This window comes from Humulus lupulus, chromosome 4, assembly GCF_963169125.1.
Source record: "Humulus lupulus chromosome 4, drHumLupu1.1, whole genome shotgun sequence".
NCBI classification, from domain to species: Eukaryota; Viridiplantae; Streptophyta; class Magnoliopsida; order Rosales; family Cannabaceae; genus Humulus; species Humulus lupulus.
Genome location: NC_084796.1, coordinates 173,564,221 through 173,585,651, shown reverse-complemented (window position 1 = coordinate 173,585,651; position 21,431 = coordinate 173,564,221). Strand labels below are relative to the sequence as shown.

Sequence of the window (21,431 nt, the reverse complement as noted above, 5' to 3'; positions counted from 1 at the left end):
TCCTAACTTGTTATTATGGCTTTTGGTTAGGTGTTTAAGTTTCTTGAAACATAAGGTTTTTCGGTAAGTTTCTATCTTGATGGTTTAGATCTCCTTTCCATCTCCATTTCTTTAGAAAATTTATGGATCTTACTATTTGGTTTTAGGAGTTTTCAATCCCGTTCTTGTCTCCAATATTCCACTTTTTGGTAAGGAAAATAGGTTATATTATATGTGTTATGATATGATATGATATGTTATATATGTATATGAATATGTTTTATGTTATAGTCACTTGGGTATTATAGTTGCTTAGATAGCTAATCAAATCCCAAGATTTTTTTCATTATTGTAGATTAGAGCTATGATTTACCCTACCTCGATTAGTAGACAGAGGACCTAGATTGGTTATCATATACTACCTTATGATCTAACCTACCTCGATTAGTAGACTGAGGACCTACATGGTTTTATCATATGCTACGGTAATGAGTTAATGCCCATTAATATTGTAGTACTATGTTTATATGATATACGTTTTTACGTTATATGTTTTATAGTATATGTTTATAGTATTATAATTTATGTTATGTTTTAGTAGATTTTCCTTGCTGGGCATTAGGCTCATTCCTTTTATTTTAGATGGTACAAGAAAATAAGCTTGGAAGGCAGGATGGATTCATGGCAGCTTTTGCATATGTATTGGGGATGGACTGAATGGATGGACTACTGGAAGATCAAGGATGAAGTTATTTCAAGTCTTTTAATTTATGTATTTATTTCCGCAATTAGTTTTTGAACAATTAAATAAAGTTTTATGCTTTTCTTTATGTTTTATGTATTAAACAATGGGATCCCGTATTTTGGATTTTTAATAAAGTTCTATTATTTTTTGAATGTATTCCAAAATAGTAGTTATGTTTAGTAGTTTTTAATGGTCCGAGGTCTAGAATTAGTCAGGGCATTGCAGTTGGAGTCAGGCCCACAGTTCATATGCGTGAAGTTCTCCTTGATACACACGCAAAAGCTCCGAATCTAACCGCCAATGTAAGTGTTTATGTTATGATTATTATGTTTATGTTAATAGCTAACGCTTTAGCCATTATATTTTTAGTCAAAATGAATGGAGTTTTGACCTATCATGATATCCGAGCCATAAAGGCATTGAAAAGGATTAGAGAGTCAAGGAATACAATAAGAGTGCTAAAAAGAATCACTCAAAGATTGATCCTATTTCACAAGGAGATAGTTAACCTTCAAACCACTAAGAAAATTATGATGAGAGCCATGGAACAATATGTCTTAGTAATTAGGCTTTTTAAGGATTTTCCAATTGTAGTTTCAAAATTAGAAGAAATATGGGAGACTATAGATAATGAAGATGAATTATCGGTAGCCATGAGATATTATTTCCTTGTACTAAGGTTCATCTCTAAGTTTGAATTTCAATTCACAAATGAACAAAAGCATAATATCTTAATGTAAATTCCCCGAGGTAGTTTCGAGGCTCATAGTAATGATGATTATGAAGAAATAGATGATGATATGCTAGATGAAGGGTCAGATGTAGAGGATCTTGATTTTTAGATTTACCCTAGTTATTTTTAGTTTAGTTTATTTATTTATTACTTTATTTATTTATCTTTGAATTTATGATTGTACTTAGTGAAAATATTTTTCCAAATAAATAAAGTTGTTATTTGTGAATGACAAGTATGAGTTTGATTTTTTCTACAATCGTAATAAATTTAGAATAAATTCAATAAATAATGACTGAGTCAAGCGAGGGTGGATATAAATCAATGAACTGGGTTCTGTATTGAGAGTTTAGGGGGCCATAGTAGTGGGAAAGATTTTACTGATCCCAACCCTCCCTTAATATGGTTAACTTTTGAACATCGACGAGTTTCAAGCCTGATAATTAAGTCATATAGGATGGTTAGAAACATGCTTAGAAAATAATAAAGATGGCTTATTGTTCTAAATATAGAAACACACCCTAATTTATAAAGACGACTTACATAATTTTTCATAAGAAATCATAACTGATAGGTTTGAGTTATGTGTGCTTAGATTAAGTTTAGCCTTAGGACCTATTAGGGTAAGTTCTAACGTGTTTTCTCAACTATTAGAACTTTGCTGAAGACGTCGCTATGAAGGTCTGCATGCACGAACGACAATGCTTCCAGCGTCGCCAATGAGACTAACAAAGCCCCTCCAGTCCGAAGAAGGGGAACGCGTGCTACCAATTGATAACACCATTGAGATTGTCAAGCTACATCAATAAGTGGAAGAACTGTTGCAGCAACAACGACAACATACCCAGCTGCAACCTTAGACTCAGCCCCAGCCTCAGCCAGCAGCTCAAGCACCCCAGCAAGTAGGATACCCATATGGGGGATGGCCGAGGGTGAACTATGCGCCTTATCCAGCTCAATACATAGAACCAGTCTACGAGTGTTTCTATAAGTATCACTCTCCAAACTTTGAAGGGACAACTGAACTCTTCGAGGCAGAAGAATGGCTCATGAATGTAGAGCCTATTCTAGCACACATGAACCTCGGCAACGCAGATCGCATATCCTGCGTTTCTTCTCTTCTAAAAAATGATGCTAAAATCTGGTGGGATTTAGTACATCAGACTCATGATGTCGCCGCCATTTCTTGGGCTAGATTTGTGGATTTGTTTCACAAAAAGTATTACAACTCGACAGTCATCACTACGAGCATGGAAGAATTTTCCAGTCTAAAGCAGGGCAATTTGAAAGTAGTCAATACACTCAACAATTCGATCTACTAGCCAAGTTCGCGCCAGAATTGGTCCCAACCGATTTCTTGAGGGTTACCAAGTTCACTAGGAGAGTCAGACCCAAGATTGAGCTAGGAGTCAAGCTTGCAAATTCTGGAACCACTTCTTACGCCGATTCTCTAGAAATGGCTATAGAGGTGGAAAGACTCCAAGAAAATGTTAGTAAGGAGGAAGCCAACAAGTCTGAACCCAAGCAGCAAAATCAAACTCAGAATGGTCGAAAACACAACAACAACCACCAACACAACAATAATGACCAGAAAAGGAAGCATCCTGAAAGTAAACAAGCTTACAATGACAACAGAGCACGGACAAATAATGGGAGTAATAGGTCGGGTTATGTAGAATACCCACAGTGCTCAAAGTGTTAGAAAAGACATCCTGGGGAGTGTTTTGCAAACACTAAGGGTTGTTTCAATTGTGGCCAGGAAGGTCATCGGAAAAAGGAATGTCCGTAGCTTAAAACAGAAGAAAAGAAGGACAATAAGATTGTTCCAGCCAGAGTCTTTACCTTGATCCAGGTAGAAGCCGAAGCTAGTAATAAATTGGCCACACGTCAACTTCCTATCCTCAATAGTATATGTTAAGTATTGTTTGATTTGGGAGCAATACACTCGTATTTCTCGTTAGGAATGATAGAAAAATTAGACAAACTTTGTGAAAGATTTAGAGCTAGGTTTGTTACGGAATTGCCTTCAAGCGAAGTAGTTCTATCATCACGAATAATACAAGGAGTACTGATCAAAGTTGAGGACACAGAACTAGAAGGAGACCTGATAGAGTTAGAGATCAAGGACTTAGATGTAATATTGGGCATGGATTGGCGAGCAAGGCATGGCACAACCATTGACTGTAGACGCAAGCAAGCAACGTTTGAAACTCCCGACAGTTAGAAACTATGTTTTATGGGAAAGGTTCCAGGACTACAGACACCGCTTATCTTATCTCTCAAACCTCAGAGGGTGATAGAGGTAATGACCCAACTAATTCTAAGACCTTGGACCATTAAAAACTACTAAAACATAGCTACTATTTTGGAATACATATATACTTAAAATATTAGAACTTTAATAAAAAAAAAATCCAAAATATGGTACGGAATACAAAATATGGTATGGGATCCCATTGTTTAATACATAAAAACATAAACATAAACTTTAATTAATTGGTTAAAAAAACTAAGTGCAGAAATACATAAAAACATAAATTAAAAGACTTGAAACAACGTCATCCTCGATCTTCCAACAGTCCATTTAATCAGTCCATCCCCAATACACATGCCAAGCTGCCACGAATCCATTCCGCCTTGCAAGTTTATTTTCCTGCACCATCTAAAATAAAAGGAACGAGTCTAATGCCCAGCAAGGAAAATCTACTAAAAACATATATCATAAATCATAAGACTATATCATAAAACATATACTATAAAACATATGACGTAAAAAATATATCATATAAGACTACAATATTAATGGCCATCAACTCATTACCGTGGTATGTGATAAAACCATCTAGGTCCTCAGTCTACTAATTGAGGTAGGTTAGATCATAAAATAGAATATGATAGCCCATCTAGGTCCTCTATATACTAATCGAGGTAGGGAAATCATAACTCTAAACCACGATAATGATAAAAATCTTGGGGTTTGCTATCTAAGCAACTGTAAGCCACAAGTGACTAAAAACATATTCATACATATATACATAACACATAACATATTATAGCATATAAACATATCATAACACATATAATCTAACCTATTTTCCTTACCAAAAACTAGGATATTGGAGACTAGAACGGGATTGGAAAATTCCTAAAATCAACAATAAGAATCATGAGTTTGTAAAGAAATGGAGATGAAAAAGAGAACTAGCCCATCAAGATAGAAACTTATCGAATAACCTTAAGTTTCAAGAATTTAAACACCTAACCAGAAGCCATAATAATGAGTTAGGATCTGAAAGAAAATTAAAGAACTATGATGGATTAAACCTGAGGTTAAGAATACCTTAAATGGACTAGAACTTCGATCTACACCTCAATATTGAAATATCACTCTATCTTACTTCCCAAGTGTTTATAAAGCTTAGATTGAAAAGCTTTTAAATCCCAATCCCTAGTGTTTTCTCTCTAGAATAAACTTAGTAGCTTGGAGGCTCTGAAGAATGCTTGAATGATGAATGATGAATGATGAATGAAATGACTGAGTACTAGGTCCTATTTATAGAGTTCAAGGAGTGAAACTAACCCCTTTTAAAATGAATATAAATTGAATATATTTGAATTTTCAGTTCAATAGATGCCTAGAACTCGGTCGAAAGCATTCAAGAGCAAGTCCAAGTGGTTAAGGGTTGTTTCTAATTTAAATCCACAAAGTTTCAAAAATGGCTCCAAGAGCTGATATATCGCCTACCCTAGGCGATATATCGCCCCGATCTATGCCCTGAGCTTCCGTGGTTTCGTTCGTGCGAAGTCGATGTATTTTCTGTATCTTCCGTAGGCAACATATCGACCCCTATAGCTACGATATATAGGCATACGATGATATTTTAAACACGTTTTTACACACTTTCAACATATTTGAAGTTTTTAAAAATAACTTTGACTGAGTAAAACGTAATCCTAACATCTGCTGGAAGGTTCTAGAGCTTCTAGATTTATCCTTTATTAAATTATTCATCCAAAATGCTTAAATCCTTAATAAGCATGCTTGAGACAAGTGTCACGTTCTTATTATTCTATCTAAACCTTAGGTGCTGCTACTACTACTACTGCTACTACTGCTACTACTGCTACTACTACTACTACTGCTACTACTATTGCTACTGCTGCTGCTGCTACTGCTACTACTGCTGCTACTACTACTACTGCTACTACTACAGCTACTACTGCTACTATTCCTACTGTTACTACTGCTACTGCAACTGCCACTACTAAAATTCTGAGATGCTAGAATAGAGAAAGGATGTCACACATTCTTAGCAAGCATCATGGACATGGCTCAGGAAACACCATTAAAGGTTGGAGACGTCCACATTATAAAGAAATTTTCAGAAATATTTTGTAACGATCCAAAATTACTAATAAGGCTTAAGGGCCTTGATTAGTGTGCCGGGAGTACATAATTGGAAGTTATGTGAATTAATGGTGATAATGCATGATTATGTGATATGCATGATTATGTGATATGCATGATCCTATGATTATATGGATATGTAAAATGCATGTTTATGAGTATTAGATAAGCATGTGGGCCCTGTCTAGTCTGTAAGGGCATAATTGTAATTTTGGCCCGTTAGGGCATAAATGCGATTATTTGCGATAAATGTTGAGACCACATTATTATGTGGATATATTTATGTTTGCAGCATTCGACCTGAGACAGTCCTGGGGAGCGGTTTAGCGAGATAGTCACCGGTGGGAATAATTAGTGGTTAGTGGCATTTTGGTAACTTGGGTGACTATAGGTAACTCTTGAGGATAGTTGTTACAAGTGGGAATGTTGCATTCTTGCAAGAGGTTAAGGAAAAATCTAGGCTGCCCTTGAGGATTAGTTAGAGTCTAAGATAGAGGTGAGGGAAATTGTGTCATATGGATTTAGTAGTAGATAGGCTTTGGCTGAAGTAAGGTTTGATACGTTTCTCTCATTTTTTGGTTTATACATGGGTTATTTTTGGGAGCTCTAGAGAAAACCAAGAACCAAAAAGAAGAAAGACCTCTGATCTTGTGGGATCAAGTGGGGAATCAAACCAAGGAAGCTAGAGGGTGTTCTACATATTTGAGGTAAGGATTTTAAGTGATTATTTTGTGGAATTCAGCCAAGAAATGTTATGGTTTGAGAGCTGAGTTGTGTTTTGTCTTGTGGATTATTGGAGTGAAATTCAACTTGGGAATCAAAGGATTTGGGCTTGGAGTTGAATTTGAAAGAGGCTTAGGGACGAATTTCTACTCAAGGTAAGGGTTCTATGCATCTTTGAGGTTATTAGCTGGTGTGATTTAAGCTTTCTGGTTTGTGCTTTAAGTTTTTTAAAGTTTGAAACCACTTTGTGATTTTGAGTTTGGAGGAGTGTTTGGGTGGGTTTCTGGTGTTCATAAGTTTTTATACTGTTTATATGAAGTTCTAGGTCGAATTGGGGACTTGGGTGTGCTTGGGTATTGATTTGGAAGAATTTTGGCTCGGGAAAAATGTTGGGAAAAACCCAGTTTTCTGGGTTCGTGTATGAGCGCAGCGGCCCTGTTCTTCCGTGTCGTGGCGCTAGGTTGAATTAGGAGGATGGAACCACTCTGGGCGCCGCGGCCCTATAGGGCTATTGTAACGACCCGAATTTGCTAATAAGGCTTAAGGGCCTTGATTAGTGTGCCTGGAGGGCATAATGGGAATTAAGTGTGATTTTAGTGAGTAAAATGCATGATTATGATTTAAAGCATGTTATATGACTATTTGAATACTTGTGATGCATGACTATGTGTATTAGTATGCATGTAGGCCCTGATTAAGGTAGAAGGGCATAATCGTAATTTTGGCCATTATGGGCATAATTGTATGCATATATGTGATAATTGTCGGGACCACATTATTATGTGGATATATCTGTGATTTGTGACTCGAGACGATCCTAGGGAGCAGATTAGCGAAAAAGTCACGGCGGGGGTTTATACCCGGCTCGGGGTGAGCCTGGGGGTATAAATGAGAGTTTAGTGAGTATATTGGAGTCTATTTTGACATGAAGGAATATAATTGGTGATTAATTAGCTATCGGGAATTAAGCGGTAACTATTAGAGACACTCGAGGAGTTAGCGGGAATTGGGGTGAAATGACTAAAATGCCCCTAAGTGGATTAAAGGGTTTAGAATTAAAAGGGAGGGCATTAAGGTCATTTGGCTTTTTAAAGATAGGTATTGCTGAGGATTTATATTCGTGGAAGTGGTAGAATACTACAGAAGTCTGAGGAAAGAAAGAAAAGAAGGAAAAGAAAGAAAAGAGAAAGGGAGGAAAACAGAGCTAGTTTTCTAAGGGTCGGTTGGTGATCTCCTTCACCATTTCTTTGTGTCTTCTTGGAGAAAAATTCAGAGGAGAGCTAGGTCAACTAAGCCATAAGGTTTCTGAGTTAAGTTTTAAGATTTGGCAAGGGTTTAGCAAGGATAGGCCATTTACTTGAGGTGAGACTTTATAGTTCCTTCAGTTCTGGTTTTGGTTTTTAACTAAGGTAACTAAGCTGTGTTGATGGGGAATTCTAGGGAAGTTGGAGCCAAGGGTTGAGGAAGAGCAAGCTAAAGAGGTCTAAAGGCAACTTGAGGTCGAATTTCTATCAAAGGTATAGATTCTGAGCTTTTAACTTTGATGTTTTGACTGGTTTCTGCTGAGTTTTGAAGTCTACACTACAAGAAAAAACAGTATTCATAACACTTAAAAACTGCTAACCGGGACTATTGATAACACTTCTGAAAATGCTAACATAGTCCATGTTATTAAAAGTCCAGTCTTTTCTATAACAGTTTTTGAATGTTATGTTCGGTGTTATCTTAAACTATTCAATAACACATTTTTAGGTGCTATAATATTCAAATAATAACATTTAGATAGAGTTTTTGGTTATAAATTTGAAGTTTAATCTTGTACTTTTTTCATAACACTTTTCAACTGTTACATTTGATTATTTTAATAACATTTTTAGTTTGTTATATTATATAAATCATAACGATTTTTTACGCTTATAATATGTTTCTAAATCATAACATATTAAGGTTTTTTATTGTGATAATGGTACTTATAAGTTTTTTTTTAATTAAAAGATTTTCATTATTGTATTTTGATAAAAAAAATATCAAAATTAATCATAAAATATAATTCTCAATAGATTGATAAACCATAAGTATTACATTAAACAATAACTAATTCAAACTCTGAATGTGTCTATTTCATGAGATCTTAGTTCTAACTTAAGTTTGAAAGCATAACATAATAAAGTTTTATAATCTTGAACATTTTTTACTTCAAAAATGAAAAACAAAAAATTACAAGATACACAAGTAAACCATGCATGAAACTTGCTCCATCATTCAATTCATCATCCTTTGTGCACTTGTCTTTGTTGTGAGTCCATTTGTTGTGCACTTGTCATATACATGTTTCCCTTTCTTGTTTCCCTTTCTTCCACAGGTCCATATGTAATCCTCTTTGCAATAAAGCCAGTTGTAGTCCACAAAAGGCCTATTGCTGTCAAGCTTATGTTAAGCTCCATCTTTAGAGCACTGTAAGCTCCAGTCACATCTACACACCTGTAATATTCGAGTGTAATAATGGAATCACACCAGCAATTACTTAAAGTGGTAATTCTAGGGCTTTTATAAAAAAAAAACATAACCAAATTGCCTTGTATTAATTAAAAATGCATGAAAGTTGTAATTCTAGGTTTCTGTGTTGGAAGTAATGAAATTATAAGATTTTATCAGTCAATCCAAGTATAGGTGTCAGTGTGTGCCTATGCATGTGTGTAATCGGTCACTTGATATATTATGTCACTACACAATATAGTATCTGATAAAACTGGAAGATTAGAACTTATTAAAGTGGCAGCTATAGTCATCCATGTTGCATTAATGAAATTATTAGCTCTTATTAAATATATCTGTATTATACTTTCAAAAGCATCAATCAAGCAATAAAAGAATATGTACTATTATCTGATAGAAGTGTCAAACGTAAGCATGAAAAATCATAGACAACCTATGACTTCAATACAGTAATGTGTATAAAAAGGAAGAATGAAAAGGCTAATAAAAGCAGACATTACATTCTATGATATCCTTTGGGTTTGGTTGACAAGTCCTGGAAGTGATCTGAACCTAAAACAACACATATGGATTGATCTAATGCATCTAGTGCCATCTAACACTTTCTTAAAGATCATAAATTTTCACCTAAAATATTATAGATATATATAAAAACATATATCCTACTAAACAAACAGTAAGTTACATGATTTACCTGAGAATTTAAAGAGGAAAGAATACTGAAGTCGCTGTACTGGCCAGACGATTCCCTCAATAACTTTTTCACACCAGTAGAAACCTCCTGTCAAGATAAACTAAAGCTTAATATACTTAAACAATTAAACTCTATAAGAATGCTGCAAGAAAATCCCAAACAAAAATACTAGTTTCTAGTTACCAAATAGATTAACAATTTTCAAATAAATATGAATTACAATATATAGAGCAAACCTTATTTACATTCAATCCTAATGCCTTGTTTCCTTCATCCAAGTCTTCCAACTTTTCCTTTCTTCTATCTGGGACCTGAGTTCATGGTCCCTTTGGATAGCAGTCAAGTGATTATCAAGTTCTTCGACACTACAGATGATGACCCAAAAATTAGAAAACAGAAAGTCCAAATCTGACTTAAAACCCATTATCATCTCTATCAAGCCATAAATCCAGATAAACAGAAGAAAAAACCAAAACTGTATTATTTTTCTTCAAACTCATGAGTTATTTTAATATATAATAATTATTATAAAAAATAATCAAAGATGATGCCTAAGAATAAAAAATCGTCATTACCATTTTAGATAAGTGGGGATGTAATCAAAATAAACCATTTTCTTCACGGCAACGGTACCCTAGTCGCATTGAAGTCCCCGCTGTTACAACACCATCCCCATAGTCCCACCTCCATGCTAACATCTGCAACAACAGAGAAAGAAAGAGAGAGAATGAGATCGTGGGTGAGAGGGAAAGAACTAAATCTAGAGACACAAACAAATGTACATATATCCTTGTATATATATAATACCTATACATGAAATAAATACATCAAAATAGGACAACATCAGAGCAGAAAGAACTAAGAAAACTTAAGAAAAAATAGGACAGAAATGGCAAAATAGACAATGAGAGTCACTAAGGAGGGACAAGTGACTAGCATAACAACCAAATAATAATCGCACCACACTTAATTCATAGTAACTGCTCTTTAAAAGTTCTATGCATCTGCCTTTATATAATATGCAATGTCCTAATGGGAATTTATATTTGGAAAGACAACCAAAGAAAAAAAGTTACTTTTTGTAAACAAAAGTAGACCCTACAAACAAACAAAATTAACATAAAACTGATGAAAATATTGAATACACCATAACAGATGGAAATACTCATCACAAGCTAAAATGACATGGTGAAAACTTATAAGAAATCAAGCTATAGAATCATGCCTTGTGTAGTCATGATAGCAACAAAAAGGATTATGCCAACAGGTTGCACCTTAAAAAAATGCCAAGCTTGATCACTGGTTAGAAGAGATACATACCATCGAGCCTACACCTCACCTTGCCAAGCCCTGCCACCATCACATCATCATTAGAGAGAATTAAGGCAGTCTTTTTGATTGATTTCCTAACCTATAAATAAGAGACCGAAAATTGAATGAAAGTTAATAGAAGAATTAATAAACAAATCATCAAATAGCTATATATGAAGATAAAACTCCAAAGTAAATTAGATAAAATATAATCACGTGTGAAGACCTGTTGCCATTTTTTCCTTTCTGTTTTATGTGCATCTGGTTGTTTTTTATGCTCTGTATTCTGAATTAGTTTTCTATTTCTATTGTTGCTCTTTCCAACTGCTTAGAAAGACCTTAAGGCATTAGTTGATTAATATATACATAAATAAAGAAACCCATGTAAGAAAGCTCAAATACCTTGAACCTGAATATTAATTAAAGAAACTTCCAACATTGAATGTTGCTTTATGCATTTTAATTTCTCATTAAGACCTGGCTAAAAGCATTGAAGCGATCAATACAAAATATTATATTACCACTGTGTTAAAAAGCAATCAGTTGAATATTTATATTAGATGAAATTAGCGCATAAATGATCAACTCTTAATAATGGACCCATTCTAAAGATACTTTCATCTTTTACCAAAACATTGATAAGTGCTTATAGTAACTCTTAAAAAAACCACATTAATTATCAAAAGCATCAAACAAAGAAGCCTAAATAATATAAATATGCATATAGAAATAGACATGTTCTGTAAAATTATTACTAGGCAGCCACAGAAAAGTCTTCTCCTCATCAATTGTAGGAAGCTTGCTTTTCCCTTTAGTCTTCACCACAGCTGCCATATGACTGCTGCCCTTCTGAAACTCGTTTAAGAAGACTTTTCACCTAACAATAAGCAGAATTGAACAAGTTAAAGAGAAGAGTACAAAGTATGTTTCCCGCTGTTAGTTCCTTTGATAAGTCAAATTTAAAATGCATCTAGTATACAAACATCTTCTAAACATTCACATTCTACTATTCTAGCACCCACCAGAAGCAGTCCAATAACGTTCTTCGGATTCCTAGAATAGACAGGAACTCAACTATGCCCCCGAGCAAGAGCTTTTCCCATAGCCTCCCTGTGTTATTGAATAAAAGGAGGAGAAAAATGAGAAATACAGTAAAAAAATATAATTTTTTTCTGCAACAAACTTCTGCTAAGAAAACAGAAAATAACTCTACGACGAGAAAACACATTGAGCTGTCATGTGATTCAAACATTCCTAACATTTCAATTGCAGCATAAGACATGTTTCAGTAAAACATGGGTCACGCCATTATGATATGCCAGAGCACTGTATGCGAAAATAAAAATAAAATGTACAAACTATCCTCAGTGAAACTTTGTGTAAAAAGGTGACAGAACTATTGACAAGCCAGCTACTAATTGGGATAGTGTTCCTAAGATGATAGGCTAGGAGCCTAGGACTGATATCACAGCTAAAATATCCTTCTTTTAACACAATCTATCACTACAACAACAACAAAACTTTCTATATTTTCTTCTTTTATAAAAAAATAGTTTCTAAGGTCGAGTGACTGAATCTTTGAAAATTAGCTAAAAACAGCATGTAAACAAAAATTGTGAAAACCAGTAAAATCCAATTGACAGAAAGAAAGAACAATGAATTCATGACCAAAACTCACCAGTCCAACTTTGAATTGACATCTAAGGAAAACGTTGATTCAATGGGTGTCATAGCCTCCTCAGCTGTCTGTTTTTTAAGATTTTAAAAAAATTAATAATAGAAAGAAAGTAAGATGCTGATTTTCTAATCATGACACATTATTGCAAGCTTACTATCATATTCAAGTTACAATTTCAGTATGAGCATAAAGAGTGAAATCATATCAAAATGAAACTATAATGACAAGAAAAGTTTCAGAATGCTCTTTAAACCAAAAGATAAGATGACTGGGGAGTAAAGTAAAAAAATCCAAACAACTTTAAAACAGAATATTGAATAAGCGAGCTCGAGAGAGAGAAATATTTAGCATGAGCACAGAGTTTCAAATAGCTACACTTCAAAATGAAATTACAATTAAAAAAAATAAGTTTTAGCCTCTTTGGTATAGTTCTAAAGACTCAGAGAGAGAGAGAGAGAGAAGTAGAAGAAGTAAAATAAACTTTCATATTCACCAGGATTTACGTCCACCTCATATAATAGTTGGATATAATACTATCACTGGCATACATGCAAATTAGAAGGAAATGAATGTAAGGAATAATGATATTTCTGTTAAGACCTTACCTTCTCAGTTAAATCTAGTGCCCCACTTATAATTGTTGTCTCGTCATGTGTAAGCTCACCACCCTTGCCGGCCTATTATGACAAGATAAGGAAATCAGAACTAATGCCAAGATATATCTGTGGTAGATGATAGCAATAATTCGTATTTTCAACTTGTAAAGCTATTCCTTAAGTTAAAGAGCATATTAATTATCCTCAACAGCTTTACTTTACCTCTTGGTTGTGGATGGAGACAAGGACTTTTAACTGAGCTCGCCTAAATAAAGCTTCATTATGTCCTAATACCCAATCCAAAATCTGCATTGTGTATATCTCAAGTCAAAAAATAGATATAAATCCCTTATAATCTGATATCATTAAGAATCCATCGTTTTGCAACCAGATTCCACAGTTTTGCTTTACATTTATGATTTATTTTTAACCACTGAAAAAATACTTAAATTCAATGACTAAAACACCAGTTTAAAATAGTATAGATTAGAGGGTTGATAAATGCAAATTCCAAGTTCACATTTAAATGTTTAAACATCAACTTTCCAATTGGGTATGAAATTGGGTAGCAAATTATCATCAAAATCCGAACAAGCCAAACAAAGTTGGAACCTACTGCAAGTCCATATCTAGTGCATATAGCTTGTGGGATAACCTGATTTAGAAAAGCGAATATCAAGTTTCCATCATAATAAGCCAACAAAAATATTGACACTTTACTGTTAAACCAAGCATGAAAGTTAATGGAACAAAAATAAAATACCTCTCCAAAAAATAGAACAAAAGTCACAGAGAGAATTATAGCCACATACTGATTGAACATTTTATCCAAGTAAATTGGAAGGGCCTGCAAATTTGTGAATCACCATATCAAAACATCAATCTGGATTGTGAATACTCGATAAATATATAATCTATGCATAAAATCACATCAAATTCCAAATGCCAATCGAAAAAATTATTCCAACACAAGCATATATATATATTGATAATATTCAAAATGGTTTTTTGATATTAAACATGAGTAGTAAAATGTCTTGCATAAACTGAAAAAACACCTTTGCAGCACTTTCATATGCGTTAGCGCTTCCCTCATAATCCTTTATTTTATACTTAACTTCTCCAAGCAAACAAAAAACATCAGGGTCACTTGGCTTCTCCTGTGTAACACAATAACACGAATACAGGCAAGCTTAGATCAAAAGTTTTTACTGAACCCTTCCTTTGGCCAGCATCGGCCAAGTACATTACTCTTCAGGAAGTACAGAAACAAACCTTTGTCAAGTTCTCAAGCAAAGAGACCACTCGGGTATATTCTCCTAACTCAGCCAAGGTTACAGCAGCTCCCTGCAAATAACCCGAAATAAATATAGCATGGATGCTACAAACAACAGGAATATAGATGGTTTACCAAAAAAAAGTCAAATCAAGAAAACCCTTTGGCACCTAACCCTACTTAGAACACTGTTTCCGTCAATTTTCATCAGATGATGTTGCAGCTAGTAGCATCTTTAATTTTTCTCATTTTTTATGTAATATTTAAAATTTAAACACTTCTCCAGCTTTCTTTATCTTTTTCCTCCAGACTATATTTTTATTAAAAGAGAATAATCAACAACACTTCCAGTCATTATTATGTCCAATAGATAGAGTAAGATAGGATCAGGAGTGATCCTACATCTGGCCAACTAGAAATTAGCGGTAAAAAGCTTAATATTTTTCACAAAAACCTATAAGACATAGAATCAGCTCAACATTTTTGGTTTGAAATAAGAAGCTAACAAGGGTTCATTTTACATTTAAGCCTCACTAGATAGTACCAAGTGATTTAATCAGATGACTTTTTCTTTTTTTAAAGCCCAACTAGAATGAAATAAAATAATCAACACAATAGCTTATTAGACAAGTTCTATCGCTTTCAGAACTTAAAATACTGCAATTTTCTTAGAGAACACCTAATTAACCTTGTTCTCCTTTTTCTATTCTTTAGATTTTCTCACACTAAAAATCTTTTTCCTTTGAAAGAAAGAGAGACTCACAAAAGAACATAATCTGGCATTAATAGTTTCTGACTCACCTCAAGAGCAGTTGGATCTCTTGGGGAATTGCTCAGTGTTGCTTCGTATCCTCTCAGTTGAGTCTGCCATGAATCAGAAGTAAAATAATTAGCATGTTGGGCAGCTCTTTACCACTTTCGGGATGATTCCTCCAAAATACACAACATGATTGATGGTCCATTAGGATCAACAAGAAATATGTGAAGTATAAACCAGCTCAGCAGCAAAGAAAAGCATAAAATGAATATAAGACTTGATTTGCTAGTCATATAAGAAAGAAAAAACATTGCATACTGCAAGGATCAAAGGAGTTATCAGAAACAGCAACAGTATTAAAATTAGTTATACTTAACCGGGAAGGAAAAGTGTTACAGATTTTAGTTTTACTATTTGCAAAATTTAAGAGGATGCCAAAGGAAGTCAAATCCCAATGTATACACAAAAGGGAATGAGTATACTGCACCAAAAAAAAAAGGAAATGATCAGAGAGTCAAAGAAAAGAAAGGGTATAATATTATAATGAAATATTTTTAGTCTTATAAATAACTAATGATGTCAAATTAATCAATAATATAGTGATTTTGAGATGTATCTCTAATTTAAATCCACTCTAGTGCATTATATATCATTAAGTTTATATTTATATTCACTCCAACATTCTCAACCTAGTACTGTTGTTCACTCCAACTTTCTCAACCTACTACCAATATATTTAAAGGGCTCTCAATTTATTTAACTTCATTAGTTGTTCTAATTAATAATATCAGAGAGAGAAGAAAATATTTTAGCCACAATTATTTTTTCTACTATCAAAAGGTCAGTCATTAAATTCTCTCTTATCTGCTTCGCTCTAAATGGAAGTGCAACAAGTTATTTAACTTCTATTCTATCAACAATCCCTCCAATGAGGTAAACACCACAAAGTAATGGTTGTATATGCTAGTTCCTAACTCTCCCAGTCAGCTATCCAAAAGACCATGAATTGTGGTTTTAAAATTCTGTTCTATCTGATAATTTAGAAACAGAGGAAAATTTTATGACTCTTAAATCGTATGTAGTGCTTCACAATTTAGTACAGAAAAGTTTAGCTTTTAGATATTGAACTGTCACAATATACTGGGCACTATGATAATCATATCTAATGTCTAGACAGACCACGCTGATTGATCCAAGGCACTTCTATCTTTGAAGAAAAACAAACATCAACTAATACAAATATTACCTAAAGAGTAGTTTTCTCTTCTTCTGACAGTTGATTACCAACAACTGCAGCATCCTCAGGACCAACACTGAAAAATTGTAGACCATATCAAATGCAATCATTTCTCAGGAAATTAAGCAATAAAGTAATACAAAATAGACATAATAAAGAAAAGATATGGGGGAAAAAAAATACATCTAACCCCTTAAAGCATAATATTTTCGTTGCATGTGGTGTTCTTAGCATACAAACAAGTTTACATTCAAGTAGTACGATTCAACAATCAAATCAGGGTTGAAATAAATGTAGTATACATATTTGTCAATGGCAATAGAAAACAATTGGTTCTAACGATAAGTTGTATAGTAAATATGAATTACCTTTCAGCCCCATTAAAAGTAAAAAAATAAAAGCTATGTAACAGATTTTTGGGACCAATTTCGTGTAAATAGAAGATTAGACAACCAAATAGTGCTAGCATTCCACACCATGTAAATTATTGGAAGATGAATAGTCTGTAACTCATTGTTATTTTGAAGAGCTTTAGATATTTCAATAACAATGGAAAGGGAAATTATGAAGCAATATGTCTTTCGTATCCAGACATAATATGAGCAAAGCCTGCAAACATAAAGAAAAGAAGAAACAAATATAATTGACAACTAGAATAGCAAAAAGAGAGAAATAAAAAGGCAAGGGAAAGTTGGGTTGTGCCTATCTTCATGAACTAAATTGCTGAAACATAAGCACTCATTAAAGTTGTAATATTTATAATAGATGTTAAGAGGTCATCTTTGGTTACAGAAATAATAGTGAAACTACAATGACTACATCCAAAAATTCCAGTCTCTTAGTCAATCAGAAAAAGAAAAACTGCTGAAATGTTTGGTGCATCAATTCTCTTTTGACGCCCTGAAAAGTTTGAACATTCCTTTCAAGCCAAAGTTGCCAACATAGAGCTAGTTTTGAAGATTGGTCATTACAGAAAAACATTTTAATTGATGAGTAACAGCATAGACTTCCAAGAAATATGTAACTGCATGTTTTATGGGAAGAAAAAACTGCAGAAGCATGTACAAAAACATGTTTGCAGGCAGTAAATACAGGGCAATTTTTTTTTAAGAATATACATGCTAATACCGAAGGGAAAAGTAATTGAGATTAAAGTAAAAATTCTTCATTGTAAACTATCTTACGAATACAAATACATGACACATTAACCCATAGAATAATGACCTTGACATCACTGGTTCCAGGAAAAAACTTGTCTCCAAACTTGTGAAAACTAACCGTCATCACCCTGCCATGTTAAACTATGAAGATTCGATTAGAGTAACAAGCGAGTGTGACAGCTACAATAAAAATTTTGATACCCTATGATTTTACTGGTAGTAATTGACAGGCAGGGGGCACACAATAATTCAAAAAAAAAAAAATCAAACCCAGGACAGTTTGACCTCGGAGCTTAGTCGTTGCAATCGAAAACGAATAATCAAAGACAATAGGAAGAAACCCATTAGAGTAGAAAGCTAAGGTTTAAGATACATGGAAAGGAAAGGAAGATTGAAGCCAAATAGGTTCAGCCAAACAATAACCAAATACACCCATAGAAGCCATCACCCATAAAAAGGAAACGAAAAGGAAGTATGTATAAACCCATCAGTTATTTTAGCTTTATTTATTAAATTAAAAATTCCCAACACCCATCAGTTGGAAACGAAAAGGAAGTATGTACAAACATATACATATAAATATATATATAAAGAAATAAAGTAACTTACAGTGAAAAAGATGCTTAGCGAGAGTTTCATGGGGCATAAACTCAGCCACGAGTAACCTCTCATCTCCTTCGCAGCAACACCCAATCAGAGAAAGAGCTCCACTATGGAGCGTGACTTCGTGAGGCAGAGAAGCTCCACTCTGGAGCGTGACTTCGCGAGGCGGAGAAAGAGCTCCACTCTGGAGCGTGTCTTCATTAGGCAGAGATGAGTTGAGAAGACTTCGTGAGGCGGAGAGACGAGACAAGAGTGAGAGATGGAGACTTCGTGAGGCGGAGAGACGAGACGAGAGGCGGAGAGACGAGACGAGAGTGAGAGATGGAGGCTGAGAGAAATTTTTTTGGGTAACTTAGGGATTAAAATTTGGCAGATGAGACCAAAAAAGAAATTTTCATTTGGCGCCTGAGGTTTTTTCATATGGCGCCAAAATAAAACATTCCGTGTGTTTTTATCACCCACCATTAATAGCACTTCTCAATATATGTTATTTTTTAATGTAATATATACTAAAAATTGTTGTAGTGCTAGAAGTGGCTATGGTGAATTTTGAGATTAGGGATGCATGTGCTTGGGTTTTGAGTATTTGGGGTGCTTGGGATGAGTGAAGTGTGTTAATAAGCTTGTTTTTGAGTTTGGTGAAGGTTTGGAGGAGTTTTGTTTAAGTTTGACTCGAGGAAATCGCAGGAAGGGAAATTGAGTTGTTGCCTGTCTGTGACTAGCGCTACAGCGCTAGCCTTTGGGCGCTGCAGTGCTAGGCCATGCATGCTGAGGGTATTTTGGTTCTGCTTGTAGCGCTGTAGCGCCCTCCAATGAGCGCTGTAGCGCTACCCTGTCTTCAGAAAGGGATTTTAGGGTTGTTTTCAAGGGTTTTTGACCAAGGGTTTGGGGTTTGATTCCACCACCTTGTTTGGTGGAACTAGAACTTCCCGGGGGCTCAGGAATGGTCCCAAGGCTAGGTTTTGGACTTGAGGTTTGGTGATGACTTTGACCTATGGTTGTGTTTAGGTGAGCGCTAGGGCTTGAGAGGGATCGTGCTCAAGGAGTCAAGTGATCAAAGCTAGCGAATCGAAAGGTAAGAAAAATGCACCCGGTTATATGTTTGTGGTGGGACTAAGTGCTCCCGATATTTGTATTATGTCAATGATGGTATTATGCCATGGGACATGTGATAGCGGCCTAACGGTGCCGTACACAATATTTGCGCACAGGGTGCGGCTTGGCCACTGGTAGTCGAGGACAACTTAATATTCACTGAGCTCGGTTAAAGCGGGCCGGAGTTAGTGGGATAACGGAGGGTGTGGCCTGAGGGTGCTAACCCTAGTTATCGTATGTGATTTGGTGTATGCTATAGATTGATATGTTTAGTATGCTGGATACTTGACTATTCTGAATGTTAATATGGTTAAGAATATGTGATGCAATGTGAGATATTGATTTGTCTGTTGATTGCTTATGCTCTATTGTTGTGTTTTCTTGCTGGGCCTTGGCTCACGGGTACTACGTGGTGTAGGTAAAGGCAAAGGCAAGTTGGACCAATCCTGAGATGGAGGGCTGCGGGGTGGAATGTACATAGCCGGCTGTTCGGTCGCCATGACCGAGGAGTGGATCAGGACAGAGATTGTCGAATTGTCTGTTTTGCCTTAATATGGCTAATTCTGTATTTAGTCCTTGAATCTTTTGTAACCAGTTTCAAACTTAACATTTTTGGGATCCTGTGTAAACAGGAAATGTTTCTTTATGAAAATGTGACTTTTGAGACCAAAACATTTTAACCCTAGTTCCTTTGTAGTTCCAATAACACGTTTTTAATTAAATGACTTGATTAGCAAGTCTAGCACTTTATAAACACACAGTGTAATGGTCTTGGCTATCCAGGGTGTTACAGCTATGCCGCAGAGCTAGACTAATCTCAAGAAAGGGGAAAATTGAGTTTTGAGGGTTTTGGCTCAGGGGGCTCAGGGGACGCTTCCGCTACCTTGTGTGGGGAAATGGGGGGTCCTGAGAGCATGGGATTGGTTCCGGGAAATGATTATGAATTGATTAGTAATGAGAGTGCTATGTATGGTTGTGACTAGGTGAATGCTTGGGCTCGGGGCAGGATCGTGCTCGGGGGTCATCTTTCTTAATCAAAGCACTTGGAATTAAAGGTAAGAAACTACACCCGGTTGTGTAAATATGTTGGGACTAAGGGCTCCCTATACTTGTATGCATTATTCTACGATGGTATTATGCCATGTGAACATGAAATATACGGCCTAAGAGTCCTGGGACAATATTGGCGCAAAGGGCGCGTCTCGACCACTGGTAGCCGAGGACAGCTTAATAATCATTGAGCTCAGTTTAAGCGGGGTGGGGCAGTGGGGTGAACACTGGGCTTGGCCTAAGCAAGCCAAAGACAGTGGATTAAATAGAGGGTGCGGCCTATGGGCGTCGACCCTATTTGTTGCTTGACATGTATACTATTGTTAATTTGATGTATATGATATGCTGAATATCTGGAAACTAGATCATTGGTTATTGACTGATGTCCTGGATTGAATGAATGCTATGCCTTGCTGGGTAATTGATTAATGTCTTGCAAATCATTTGGTTAGGCTTTGTGAACTACTTGGTTATTGATTTTGATTGTGCTATGATATTATTTTTTCTTCCCGGGCCTTGGCTCACGGGTGTTGTGTGGTGTAGGTAAGGCAAGGGTAAGATGAGTCGACCATGGGTTGGAGAGCTCTGGGGGCGAGGGGTACATAGTCAGCTACTCGGCTGCTACGGTTGAGGGTTTTTACAGGGACAAAGACCTACACTTTGTATTTTTCCATTAGAGTGGCTTTGATTATTTATAACATTTGGAAACCTGTAATTATGTCATTTAAACCTTGATTTGGGATCCTATGTACCAAACATTTATTTTAATGAAAATTATTCATTTATAACCAAAATCTTTTAAACCTAACCTGTTTATGTCTCTAGATTCACATTTTTATTTAAAGGGCTTGATTAGTAAGTCTCGCACTATTTCAAACACACAGTGTAAT

At 35.2% G+C, this 21,431-nt stretch overlaps 2 long non-coding RNA genes and 1 pseudogene across 2 annotated transcripts; all 3 read right to left on the bottom strand.

Moving 5' to 3' along the window:
- Positions 1-10,377: 10,377 nt before the first annotated feature.
- On the bottom strand, positions 10,378-14,225 carry LOC133832677 (DUF21 domain-containing protein At4g14240-like; annotated as a pseudogene).
- A 196-nt stretch (positions 14,226-14,421) lies between these two features.
- On the bottom strand, positions 14,422-18,917 carry LOC133829280 (uncharacterized). Its single transcript, XR_009891657.1, has 5 exons — positions 18,403-18,917; positions 16,643-16,709; positions 15,441-15,503; positions 14,639-14,710; positions 14,422-14,523 (listed from the first exon to the last, which is right to left on the bottom strand). It is a non-coding gene; the product is annotated as an uncharacterized LOC133829280 (long non-coding RNA).
- LOC133829281 (uncharacterized) lies at positions 17,078-18,368 on the bottom strand. Its single transcript, XR_009891658.1, has 3 exons — positions 18,079-18,368; positions 17,858-17,921; positions 17,078-17,242 (listed from the first exon to the last, which is right to left on the bottom strand). It is a non-coding gene; the product is annotated as an uncharacterized LOC133829281 (long non-coding RNA).
- Positions 18,918-21,431: the final 2,514 nt, after the last annotated feature.